Raw genomic sequence first — 13,907 nt, 5'->3', positions numbered from 1 at the left:
CACTCTGTCACTGCAGGGGCACAGAGGGCCCCAGCCTGTGGAAGTCCCTGGCAGCCAGAGGATGAGTCCTGTTCTCCAAACACAAACCCATTCCGAGCACTCCACAGGACACTCCACTGGAAACTGGTGCTCCATTTCATGGTAAGTTTGACAGCTATTTAATAATGTGTGATCGTGTTGGCTAACATGCTTCTTTGGAAATACAAAAGAAAACAAATCTGGACAGCAGAGAAGAGAAATGTGGCTGTGAGCAGCAGCGTGGACTGGTGACAATGCCCTTAAAGTGATTTTCCCCTTCCTGTATGTGTGTGTGTGTTTACTCTAAATTATCGCCTGGATGAGGTGAGGGTTCAGGTTTAAACACCCTGGTCAAGCAAGAGCAAATCAGTTTTGCTCTCCTGTCCCTCTAGGTGAGAAAAAAATGTTAAACTGAAAAAGAAAGAAAAAGAAAGCTGTTTCAGCATCACTTTGCAACACTCCAGATGCTGCTCTATGATGGGTTTGAGATTTATGCCACTGTAGTGCAAACACTGACTTCATAATTCCTGTTTGGATGATGTTGGATGCAGCGAGGGCATCAGGACACCATCAGCCAGGGCATTTACACCTTGTTAGGGCTGGGAACCATATGCCTTCATATGCCTCATCTTACTGAACTTTGTGGATCCAAAACCATGAAATTCAGAGGTGGAAGCATAGCTTTGCTCTATTCTTATTGAATCACTTGGAAATTGTCCTTGTTTCCTTTTGTTCTGGTCAGAAAATTCCAGAGCTGTTTCTCTAAATATGAACTTTTGCCAGAAAAAATTCCTATCTATAAACAACTTCATGCATCCTGAGAACATCCATTTCAACAGCTATTTTCAGATTATAAACAGACCTCGATTGAAGGCAGTGGTCTTCACTTGGAAGAAGGATGAAAATAATGTCAGGGTTGGCTGTCAGTAGGACAAGAAGAGCTAGGTTTAATATTCAGCAAGCAAGAATTAGGTGAAACCCTAAGAACAAGAACTGAGTGCTTCATTCAGTGCAGTTGGGTTCAAACCTTTGTTGGTTCTTCATGCACAAGGGACATGTGATTCTCTTTCCTGCTCTGCTCATGTCTGTCAACAAGGTGATTTTCCTGTTCCATTAAGTAATCCACTTATTCCCCAGATATTTAATGCTGTGCAACTATCTTGTTGCTGTTTGTCCTCTTGGCAGCTCAGGCAGCAGCACTACATATCTGAACCCTTGAGCGTGTCTGTGTGGGGGCTCACTCTCCAATGCTGTGAAGGTCAGGGCCTCCCAAGGTGTCAGTGACAACGAGGGGACTGTGGAGGAACCTTCTGGGGTGAGCAGAGGGATGGATGAGTCAGCTGCCTGTAGGGATGCACAGATTGGCACAGAGAGCACCTTGGCTGCTGAGATTTTGCCGAAAAGGAAAGGAAGGTGGAGGGAGATGTATCTGATTGGAGATGTCCAGCTTATCTCATTGACACTTTGCTTTGGCATTTTTTAAAATAGCTGTTCCTCTGTCACACTCATTTGGGGTGCACAGCAATAGCAAAATCAAGTCACGTTAGAATGTCCTGGGATCACAGCAGCAGCAGCTTTCATGGCTCTGATGGCCTCAAACCCTTCTCTCATGTCGTGCACTTGAGATGGGAGTGCAATGTGCTATTTGCCAAGTGTCAGCTTTCAGGAGTGCTTGGTATCAGCCTACAACTATCAAAAGGCAAATTAAAGGTGAACTGGAGTAATCTGTGCAGTGGAGAGTGTAAATGTGGGAGATAAGAGGGTTTTGATGCCAATCCAAGTGCTTCCACTCCCTCTCCTTACTCCCTGGTTTTTATATATGTGTAAAACTATTCCTACGTTGTTATCAGCTCTACATTTTCCGCCCACTTGCACACTGACTCCCCTGCACACTTTATTTGATTCTTTCCGTAGGAGAGGTCTTTGTTTCAAAATAAATGAACGCACTTTGCACTCCCACAGCTGGTTTTGATCCAGTGATTTCCAACAGCTTCATGGAGGGGCTTTCAGCACCTTAGAGAGATAAGAAATTCACTCTTTTACAGCCCAGGGCCCAGTGTCCCAGGGAGTCATCACAACCTTCCATGCTAGGTAGGCACTTACACCTATGAGCACAGACTTTTACTCTGGCTTTGAAGCGTTTTGCTCTCTTCTTGCAGAGCTGGGCTGGGGAGTGGGGAACCATGTCTTTAGCAGCTCAGGGACATGAAAGGATGTGCCTTGATGTGCAGCAGCTCAGAGGCAGCCTGGAGGAGTCCCCAGCTCCTCCACCACTCTGTTCTGTCCCTGCCAGGAAACCTCCCCTTTTCATTTCCCACCCATCCGTGTCAGATGGAGGAAGAACAGAACAGTGCCCATGCCACCCATGCTAGGCTGGGTTTTTAAATGTATGAAGAGGGTTCGTGACTGATTCCCATGGAAAATATGTTGCAAATGGACATTAAATGCTCCCTGGCTCCACTGACAGCCTCATAGCTCAGTGGGTTAATGGCCTTAGAGCCTTTCCCTTCCCAAGCTTGATGCAATTGTTTTTTAAAAGCTTCATAGCCCACCCCATGACAATCTTTCACCAGCTTTAACATCCTTTTTGGTTCAGGTCTCACAGCATTTGCTAGACTTAAGTAACTTGACAGAGTGAGGATTGTTGGCCTTTGCTCAGGCAGTAGGTAAATAAAAGCCTGGCTCCCTTTTGCTGTGCTAAGAGTAAAATGATGCATTGACAGAGGGCACAATACATATTCACCTCCATTCATCCCTCCTGTTACTCATTTCCTTCCAAACGCGAGGATGCCCCCGTTCATTCCCTGCTGAGGACATGACCTGTCGAGAGGTGTGCAGGTAAATGGTGTGAGGAGGGGCAGGTGGACCACGGGTCATTGGCTGCACTCGTACCAGAGCTTCAGAAAGGCACACAATGTAGAAAGCACTGGCTTTTCCCAGACCTGCTGCTGCCTTTCAGATCACCTTGGAACAAATATGTACCTATCCGTCTTCCTCCTCGTATTCCGATTCCTGATCCTGTTCCTACTTCCACACAAATACCTGCATGCCCTGTTTCCCTTCCCATTCCCACATTGCATAATTGTTAATTTAGAGAGTGAATTTCCACAATTTGAAAAACTGCCTGAGGGCACAGGCAAAGCCACAGGGTGATATTTGCAGATGGATGTAGTAAAGCCCTGCAGACTTTGTGCCCATCTGAAACCAAACACTTCCAGGCTGGATTTTGGGGGACTCCATGTGATGGTCATAAGCAGTCTGAGATACCCCACATCGACCCTGGTGAACTCCTCAGCTGGCAGAGACAGACTGCTTGCAAAATGGTTTAATTTTTTTTTTTGCCAGTGTAGCTTCTGATGCCTCACTGGAGGTCAGCATTTGTAAGGAGTCGAAATCTCCGATGTACTTAACTCTGCAGGCACTGCTGCCTACTGACAAAGCATTTCTAGGAAAGATTAGGGTTTTGGTACTCTTTAATTAGGGAAGCAGGGAGAATTAGAGGTGTGACTGCTTCCAGGAGCTGCAAGAGAGCCCTCTCTTGTCTCTAATGTGGGAACAATTTCAGAGGATTTTGTCCTGAATGTGGATTCAGAAGTTAGTCTCAAAACAACAATTATAGATCTGTTCATAACAACAGAGAAACTGGGAGATAAAGAGATTTGTAAGAGCTGTTTTCACCTGCAGTGCCACTCTCCAGGGAGAAGTTTCTCTGTCCATAAACATTTATCTTGCAGTCCAGACCCACCAGCCAACTCCCCAGCCAGATTTGTTGCCCTGACTCCAGCACAGCTCCTCTGGCTGCCCCCAGTGCCAGGCACAGTGAGCAGAGCACACTCAGCAGCTGTTTAGCTCTCAGGTGTTCAAATGCTCTGAGCAACTATCAAATCCTCTGGTTTATCACTGGTTTGTGACTGAACTGCAAACCCATTTTTATCCCGTTTAAAGTCACTCTTGTGTCTTTTAAACAGTAAGTCACCTCTGCAAAGCCCTGTTCTGGCTCCATATGAGGAGATCAAGAGCGAAAGTAGGAAGATGCTTCCACTTCAGGGGAAAAAATCCTAAAATAAATCCCAAACTGATCCAACTGGCTGTGGTGCAGATTCCTGCTGTCCACCTACACAAGCCTCCTGCCCCTGACGTATTGATTTTGCCTATCTACTGATTCTGTGGATGTTTTTGCAAAAAACCAAAGGGAAGCAATCTACAAGAAGAGCTGCTGTCACTGGGAAGTTAGTCATTAACAGCCAAATATCTCCCAGATAGGACAGAGATGCTGCAGCCTCTCCGAAGCTTGCATGTCATTAGAGGAGAATGTTATGATGTGACAGACACAGGGATTTAACACAGATCTTTTCCTTGCCCAGGGTCCCCGGTGCTTCTGCAGTGTTTATAAGGGATCACTGAGCTATATCAAGCATTCAGTATGAAATGCATGAAGTACTATCCACATGCATCACCCGTCAAGAAAGATTAACTTTTCACTGCACAGAAGCACAGCAATACTCCCAGGGCAAAGAAGGACTGCCCAGACAGAAATCTTTCTTTTTCTCCCTCATTCTTATCATTAAAACTGTGGCTGGCTGATGAAAAAGGCTCACCTAGCACAGAAATGAATGGCCAGGAGCTAATTTGCTTCAGGAATCTACTCTGTTGCAGTTCTAGATAGAACAGTGGTTTGACAGCACCTTAAAAGTGCTTAAACCACTTTGCTGAATCAAGTCTGAGTCCAGAATTAGATTAAAAACATAACTGACCTGGAATTTAATGTCAATTATTTTATACTGTAGCAGCCCTTGAATGGATAAGCAAAGTGTCCCATCTCTTTTCCCCCTTAAAGGGTGTCAGAGCCAGTCACAACCTCATGATTTAACCATCAAGGAGGTCAGGATTTCCCTTGGGCCCTGGATTTCAGCTGTAAACATGTTTGCCACTGTGGTCCTTGAGGATATAAGTTGGTTAGCTCCAGGTCCACAGCTGGGTTTGGTGTCCATCACCGTGCTCACAGCAATAGAGGTCCAGCTCCTAATCCTGCTGTGAGCATAGGGTTGGACAGTAAACCCTGCTGTGGAGCTGGAGCTCCCAGGCAGTCCCCCTGAAAGCAAAGGGGATGGACACCAAACCCTGCTGTGGAGCTGGAGTTCTCCGTGTCTCCTGGGGAAGAGCTGAATCTCTTGATCTCACTGTGTCCCACAACATCCCCCCCATCCCCTACTGACCCCAGTGGGTGTGTTTAATGGGGTAGTTCAGGCAGGGTTAGTCTGAAGAGGTCCTCACATTCCTTCTCCTGGGCCATCATCCCTGAGTAAGTGTTAAGTCCCCGCTCAACAGCAGATTTTTCCTCTCTGTGTTTTAACAGAGGAGGATGGTTCGGTGATTGCCGCCGCTCTTCTCAGCACTGTACATCACCTCCTTGTTTGAAACGAGTCAGGCAGCACCCATGAAATTAAACTGCTTCAAACAGCCTGGAAAGGAGGGACTCACATGGCTGATTGTTGAGAGCTCTCCAGGAGAAACCAGCAGCACCCTCTTCAGAAACACAAGCAAGGCTCGCAGTAGCAACCAGGGGCTGGCTCCCCCTCTGGCTGAGAATGATCTGACTTCAGGGATTCTGCATGCAGAGAAGTGGCTGCTGAGTCTACATGGCTGCAGTGGACACAAACAAGGAGAAAGCACTCAGAGCAAAAAGTTGTTTTGCTGCCTCTGGGCCTGGATTTCTCGGAGGAGCCCAGTAAGAGGCTTAGAGATGTTTTGCTCAGCACAGGAGCCGTGGTTATACCTCCTGTGTATGTCAACTAATGTAACCACAGCATGTTAATGAAACCAGACCTAAGAGTGTACCCAACAATCAATATCAGAATGCATGAATATTATGCACCACAGACCTCACACTCCTATTTTATATGTTTGTTTCCATTTTTCAGGACCATTTTCTTACACAGAACACTCAAGTGGAATGATTAACTTCACTTTAAAACTCTAGCAACGCATAAAAATCCCCCTTTGGGGAATATTTTAGTGATGATTTGCTGCAAGTAGCCATTAAAACAATTTAACATGTGGCATTTCAGAGCAGAGCTAAAAGACAAGAGCCCTGAGTTCAAAGACTGAGCTGGTGCTGAGATGCTGCTTCCACAATTACTGTACTTCTTTCCTCAAGCAATGCAGGATGGAAGCAACTTTCCAGAGAGAAGGAAAAGCACTTTGCACTGACAGGAGATGCAGAGGGAGAGGAGGAGGCAGGGGAAGTTTGCTGTTTGGTGCCTTTAATCCTATTACCTGTAGAAGCATCACAAAGTGGCAGAGCAGCAGCTCCTGAAACAGGCGTGGAAGAAAAGCCTGTGTTCTCCTCATGCCCTTCCTCAAAAGTTAAACCAATCTTTTTCCTCCTATTGTGCAAGAGCTGCTTCCACAGAGAACACAGAGCGCCTGACATTGATGACAGGCTTAGATACCTCACTCACTGCAATAGAAATGGACACACTAAACTTTGCTCCCAGTCTCAGAAGAGAATGATGATCCTCTGAAACCAGGATAGCTCTGCAAAGCAGGGGTCTAGATCATGTTTTTCTGTGCTTTGCATCTGGAATTTATTTATTCAGAGTAATTTTATACTCAACACGAGGTGCAGTGTTCAGCCTGAGAAACATGGGGCATACCCATGAAAAATACCATTTTTCTATTTTATAGAGGGGAGAGCTCTTCTTTTGTTTGCCCTTTCATAGTTCACCCTAAACAGAGTAAGTTCCTCAGACATTACTGCAACCTATTTGTACAAATATAATGCTAAAAATTAAAATGCACTTGGAAGGACAGAGACAGCTTATTTTTTACAATTATAATTCCAGCCCAACACTTCAGGTACAAATCCTCCAGCCTGTGGTATGAGGGCTCAGTGTAAGACACCAACCACCAATATCAGTGTACTTAGCTTCATCTGCCTGGTTCCGGATGCAAACACAGAAATAATGCAATAAACTTCTTTGCTTCAGCCACATAACGACATCCCCAACCAAAAGAAAAAAAAAAGGCTACCACCAAACTTGACTAATTTTTTTAAAGAAAAAGGCAATTTTTCACATTTTAATAGCTTTCATTCCATGTCCTAATAAATGCATGTTTGTTGATTTGTGTAAGCATGATGTAGGATTCTGCAAATGAATGTAATCTGCCACAAGGGGATAGCTAACCACTAGCTAACACTTTTGAATAATGAATCCCTACTGTATCAGATGGACGCTATTCATAATAATTCCTTGCTTTTCTCATTTTGTCGTGTACAGTAGCGATTAATCAATTTGCAGTGTTATGTCACCCGCAACAAATTGCTAGCACCAAGACAAATTTATTGCTTTATGATAAAAGAACTTGTTTAGGTAGAAATAAATTAAATTTGGGGGTTGTTATTTGAGTTTGATGTTTACATATATGACCCATGCAGCACAGGCCAGCAGAGGTAAGGGTATCCAATTATAACACTGGTGTTTCGCGGATAGCTCAAAGAGATGCAAAAGCAAGTGGTGTGTTTGTACAGCCAACTGGTCCTTGAAGAGAGGAAGTCCTCCTGTGCCATGACTGAGGCTGTTCAGAAGAATTTGGGAGGATTATCAGGGAACAGAGTTGTGCCCTCCCTGTTCCTTCCGTGTGAAGATGGTTTGATGCACTTTGGGGGTCTAGAGGAGAAGCACCTCCCAACAAGCAACTCCTTCACAGCTCCTCTGAAGGTGGTGTTGCTTTGTGGAAAGGGGCAGAGCAGGAACAGCTTCACAGGTAATAGCCAGGCAGGTCTGGTTGCCTTTCTCTGCAGCCCTAGAACCGCCCAGCCACGAGCAGCAGACAAAGGTTTGGTGCCAGATGCCAAGTGCTCCTTGTCTGCTTGCACTCCTGCAGCTGGGACTCCTTCCTGAGGCACTGGGAGGAGGTGGACAGCCTTGAGGCTGCAAGGGCTAATTAACTTCTAGCACTTAAAATGCCCCATTTGCTGCCTTTAATTCATATTTTTTTATATCTTTTTAGTTTCCTTCAGCCTTTGATAGGCTCCAATCTCATATTAGCTGCTCCTCCATAAATCTTAGTTTTGCTCTTACTTTCTCCTCCCCACTGCTGCAGAAATCACTGACTCTTTCCCCATGTTAAATGCAGCTGTTACTTCTCTTTCTTTGCTTATTTCTTCCACTCTTCACTTTTTCTCCTTTTCTCGTATTCCTGACCAGGCATTTTCTGTAGCTCTGGATAATACCTCTCCCTTCCCTGCTACTCCCTACTAATGTCCTTGTCAGGCGTCTCCTGAATCATTGCTGCACCATCCCAAAAGATGTTTAACTGAGATTACTCCTGGCTGGAACTGCAATACTGAGAAAACCCAATGTGTCAAATGGTTCCGCCACGCTCACTGCGGGCAAGGTGACCCTGAAATCTTGGGAAAACAGAGGAGAGGAGAGGAGAGGAGAGGAGAGGAGAGGAGAGGAGAGGAGAGGAGAGGAGAGGAGAGGAGAGGAGAGGAGAGGAGAGGAGAGGAGAGGAGAGGAGAGGGATGCTCAGTGTCGGGGTGCAGAGCCCTTTCTCCAGAGGTGCAGACAAACCTCACAAAGGGCTGTGGTAAGCAGGGAATAAACTTCATCAAGTGCTTGTAGGTGTGTAGGGGCACCACAGCTGATTTACTGAAATTCCCTCCATTTTTCCCTTTATCTGAGGCATATAACCCTGTGTGAGCACTGATCTCACAGAGAGTATCCACACAATTTGAGCATGAGCGTGGACAACACCTGAAAAAAAATCACACTCCTAAAATTCAGGCCAAATCCAAGTTTCACCAGCCTTCTGAGGGTTCCTCCAGATTTTTGCCTGTGTAACTGGTCTCAGAAGGTTCTGATGTTAGTCAGCCACAGCATAGTAATGGGCTATTAATTAGCCAGTTTCTATCAACACCCGCAGTGCAGTTTTATTACCCATGACGGCAGCCAGCAATCTGCCCTCGGAATCAGGTGAGGGAGTGTTCCTTCTTGCTGAATAATCCTCATCTCTGATAAAATCAAACCTATTCCATACAGCTTTCTCACCACCAAGTATTCCTGAACCAGGGATTAAAAAAATAAAGATAAATAACCCAAATAATTTGTTTGAATACATGATCTCCAGGTGGTTCAAAGTCTACCACAGCCATATAAAAAAACCTACAGCAAGAAAGAGCTGGGGGATTTTCCAAATTAATATTTTTTGGTGCAGAAGAAGCTCAAGCATTGTTATTAGTTTTTTTAATTGCATTATGGCAGTTTTGCTGTCACAACCCAACCACAGCATCACACAGATACTGTGTGATGTATGTGGTATACTCCTATTTATGTTCCAGTGAAAGGTATAATTGGGGCATGTGGATAAACATACCCAAATTGATTTTAAGTACCTGGCAATTTAGCACAGTGTTATAAACACCTCATTGCTCCTCTCCTGGTCCCCCATCTCAGAGCTGCCCCAGCTCCAAGGATTGCACTGGATCTGCCCCAGTGTGAAAAGAGATCCACATGTCTCCATCTGACTTAAAGCACCCTTTATGCTGCCTAATATTACCTTTACCAACACAGAGTGAAACATGAGGTTTTAGATATCTCTCTCTCTGTTTAAAAAGTTGCATATTTCAAGCATTAACAGCTACATTTTTAATGGATTTCTATTTTTAAGGAAGAGGGTAACAATAACTTTTAGACCGAAAAAGTGGGAAGAGATAAGTGAAGTACAAAGTTAGAAGATCTCAGTTTATTCAGTCAATTAATTGTCAATATTAAGTCCTATAAAATAAGTAAAAAATATGTAAAGCAGGTCTGTCCTTATGAATGTAAGTGCAAAGGGGAGGGTGCTGTGTTATTCTTAAAGTGAATCAATATTTTGACAAAGCTGATATTTACTCTCACACATTTCAAACCCTTTGATGCCCACGTGGGACTTGGCCTCACAAACATGGGTTGCCAAATGCATATTCATTAACCTCACAATTGGCTAATCCAATAAAAGAAAGAAAGAAAGAAAGAGAGAAAGAGAGAGAGAAAGAGAGAAAGATAGAAAGAGAGAAAGAGAGAAAGAAAGAAAGAGAGAAAGAGAGAGAGAAAGAGAGAAAGATAGAAAGAGAGAAAGAGAGAAAGAAAGAAAGAGAGAAAGAAAGAAAGAAAGAGAAAAAGAAAGAAAGAAAGGAAGAAAGAAAGGAAAGGAAGAAAGAAAAAAGAAAGAAAGAAAGAAAGAAAGAAAGAAAGAAAGAAAGAAGAAAAAAAAAAGAAAAAAGAAAAAAAGAAAGAAAAAAAGAAAAAAAAAAGAAAGAAAAAGAAAGAAAGAAAGGAAGGAAGGAAAAAAGCCCCACCAATGCCCTGGTAGCATGCTTACAGAGTCATTTATTGTAAACATGATCCAAGAGGCTCATTCCACACATGCTAGTAAAAGCTTAAAAACCACTGGCATTGCTTAGCCCCAAGTCAAATCCTGCACAAAGAAAGAGCCTTCAGGCCAAGCCAAATGGAAAAAGGGAATTAGAAGGATGTTACTCATTCATTACTGCCACTTTAATCACTTAGAGGTCCAATTAAGTATAAATCATTAGTATTAAGTTACTTTATCCAGGACTCTTTATAACACACATGACTGGATTTGGAGGGCTCTCGGTGGCTAGATGGAGCGTGAGCTGAAAAAAGGCAGTCAGATGTTGGGTTCCCCCCTCCCTTTCCCTTTCCCCCTTGCTATGAAATTGATAAATGAAGGCTGCATTCTAGGTGCAGCAGTAATTTCTGTAGTGCAGTCAAGTGCTAGGTCCCTTGTCTCCTCCAAGCAATGAGGCCACCGTCCCCTTTAATGCCTGAGCCTTCCCCTGGGCTGCTGAAGGGCCGGACCAGAACCAGGCACGGTTTCATTTCCATGCACAAATCCCCAGGGCAGGAACCCTTTATTCATTAACGGATCCATCCTTTCCTGAGGAAGGAGGCAGAGGGAATAGAAAAGTCTTGAGAGAAAGTGGCTTTCATCCCTTTCCTGCTCTCTGCCTGCTGTTACTGCCTGAATCTCTCCTGAGGAGCAAAGTGACTTTGGGGCATGTGAAAAAAACGATGCAATAGCATCTTCTAAGGTCCTTTCCTCTTCTAGTCCTTTTCCCCCCCATCTTCCCAGGGATAAAATTTCCCCAGCGGCCCAGATCACTGTCTGGGAAGCATATTTCCTTCTAATCGGTTTTACAGCTCTTTTAAAGTAATATGTCAGATCATTTTCTCCATACACATAGTTAATGAAAGTAACCCTACAAATTCATTTTAAATAGATGGAAGTTGTTATAACCCTGATCTGGAATTTATTACATTCATTACAATCTTGCTGAAGTAGGTAATGTAATGGACTATTACTTTTATTATCTTTTTAATCCCTCAAAATTATTAGGAACTGACTAATATTTGGCATCACCCTGTTAATGTTTAAACAGAAATTGATATCTTCATTCATCTAATAAATGATGGGATCTTTTTTCTGCAAAAGAACTAAACCTGGTGACTCTTTTTTTAAACTGAACTAGGCCAAAAGATTTCTAAGTAAAATCTTAAACTGACAATATGATAATTTTATTTAATCAGCTCTTTTATCAGGTTATGACAACATTTTCCAGAACATTTTCGTGACTCCTGACTGCCCAGAGAACAATCAGGGCCCCATCAGTTTCTGCGAGGGATGGATTCAGATTTTATTTCAGCGGTCAGCCCTTTGATCCAGCTTTTTGCCTGCTGACCAACAGAAGCAAAGCACCTTCCAAACCCACTCCCAATCAAGATAAACTTTCTTACACTCAGGAGCAGTGTTTGTCAAGGTTACCAGCTTTAAATTGGCCTCCCCCAGCCATCACTTTGCTGTACCTATTCTTTAACACAGCGTTCAGTCCCACCTCTGTGACATCCAGCAGGACGTGATGTGTCATTCACAACACAAAGGTCCCAGTGCTTCCTCCTCCTCTCCCTCCCCCCCTGGCAGCGATGCCTGCGAGTTCACTGAGTGCATTTCCTTTGGCACCGGAGTAAGAGGCCGGGCATTGCATCATCCATTGCTGGGTTAAGGAGCTCTGGGGGGTTATTCCAGGGTGACAGACTTGAGGACAAACACGAGGCAGGAGCTGTGCAGGGCCCACGTGTGCTCAGACGTGTGTGCACACGAGTGCAGCCCTGCATTCGGGCACCGCAGCCTGGTCAAGGGGAAAAGCTCTGTCTGGAAGGGCTGAGGTGCAGCCTCGTGCTGTGCACGATGTCCCTTGGGGCCCTGAACTCTCCACCAGAAGCGGTAGGGGCTGCATTAAAGCCCTCACCTGCCCGAGCAGCTGATATCCTGCCAGGCTGTGTGCACACTGATGTCCCTGGGAGAAGCTTCCTGCTCTCGGGGAGGTTACTGGGGTTCAGCCGCAGATGCAGGGCTGAAAGGACAAGAGCAGGGGGTTGCCATTTTCCATGAATCCCAGTAAACTGGGACCAGTGTCACTGGTCATCGGTTGCAGTTGTGCCACTGACTCTGCCAGGAGTAGAGTTCTGTTCTATTTGAACAGTGTTTTTGCTTTTCCATACAAAATCCGTCACCTGGACCTCACGTCTGGCTAAAGCTTCCCAAAGACATCTAAATGGCAAAGTCCCATTTTTGGGAATTATTTAGATAGAGTAACAGTGTCAACAAGTTTCTGATGGGATTAGCAAAAGCACCTCAATTTTATTTTACATTGGTGATGATGAAGATGCTTTTGAACCTCACATAAAACACATATTTGTACCTTTGGGAAGTTTAGACACCTTGAAAATGAGGAGTAGAAGTCACTTCTATAATTGCACTAACAAATCTGGCCCTCTGGCACTGCCAGAAATGTTACCCAGCATGCAACCCTTGAAAACATCCAAATTATATTTTAATATTTTTAATCTGTATCTCACCTTACAACTGTTACTGACATTCATTATAGATTAAGGCCAGAACAAAGATAACACAGAGTTCTTTGCAGTTTCTTTGGAGTAAAAATTGTGTTTTGCAGCACAGTGCAAATGAAAGACAAGAAAGTTTCTTTGGACAGTAGCCCTAAAAGCCAGTTACAGGGATATATGTGTTCATATACATTAGAAAGACTGTTTTATTAGTATATAGGTGACAAAATGCACAGAGTTGGTGGCATGATAAAAAACTGAAGAGGGAACTCACAGCATGGTTTATTTTTAATTGAGATGAAAAATGAAAAATATAAAAATTTAGATGCAATCCTAAAAGAGAAATATTTTCTTCAAATTGAACCAGGTGAAGTGAATATTAGACAATAGATATATTCACAGAAGGAAAGATCCCTGAGACAAAACAAGAAAGACAAGGAGAAAAGTTCCAGCTTCCAGTGAAAATGATTAAAATATTAGCAGGAAGAGCCTGCTTGGACTGTGATGATGGGATTTTTGGGAATCATGTAGAAACCTGCAAACTTTTACCTGCAAATATTCACATATTCAGATATCACTGAGTGCTCAGTGTTGGAGAGTAGCTGAGGTTACAGATGCAGCTGGGCTCTCTCTGCTGGTTATGGTGGCCCTGTGCCAGTTGGTACCAGCTAAGGATCTGTCACCAACATAATCATCTTGTGTCCTCAAATGTCCTCTCAAAGTTCAATCATCATTTCTATCTTGTAGAACTGGACATGCTGTAGGTACTGACCAGAAAAATCTCCGAATCATATTGGTGGCCTTAGCTCTTAGACCTGACAGCCACAAAAGATGTGGCAGAAAGATGCTATTTCCTGGGACTTCTGTACTCCTAACTACATTTTAAAAATGTGCTCCCTTTATGTCTCCCTACAATCATAAAAAAATAAAGAAATTACTAGATTTTGGTGGCTGGTTCACAAAAAATCAGGTCTT

The sequence above is a fragment of the Corvus hawaiiensis genome, chromosome 17 (assembly GCF_020740725.1).
Source record: "Corvus hawaiiensis isolate bCorHaw1 chromosome 17, bCorHaw1.pri.cur, whole genome shotgun sequence".
Taxonomy (NCBI): domain Eukaryota; kingdom Metazoa; phylum Chordata; class Aves; order Passeriformes; family Corvidae; genus Corvus; species Corvus hawaiiensis.
The sequence above is the reverse complement of the archived record's forward strand: the minus strand, read 5'-3'. Positions refer to the sequence as shown.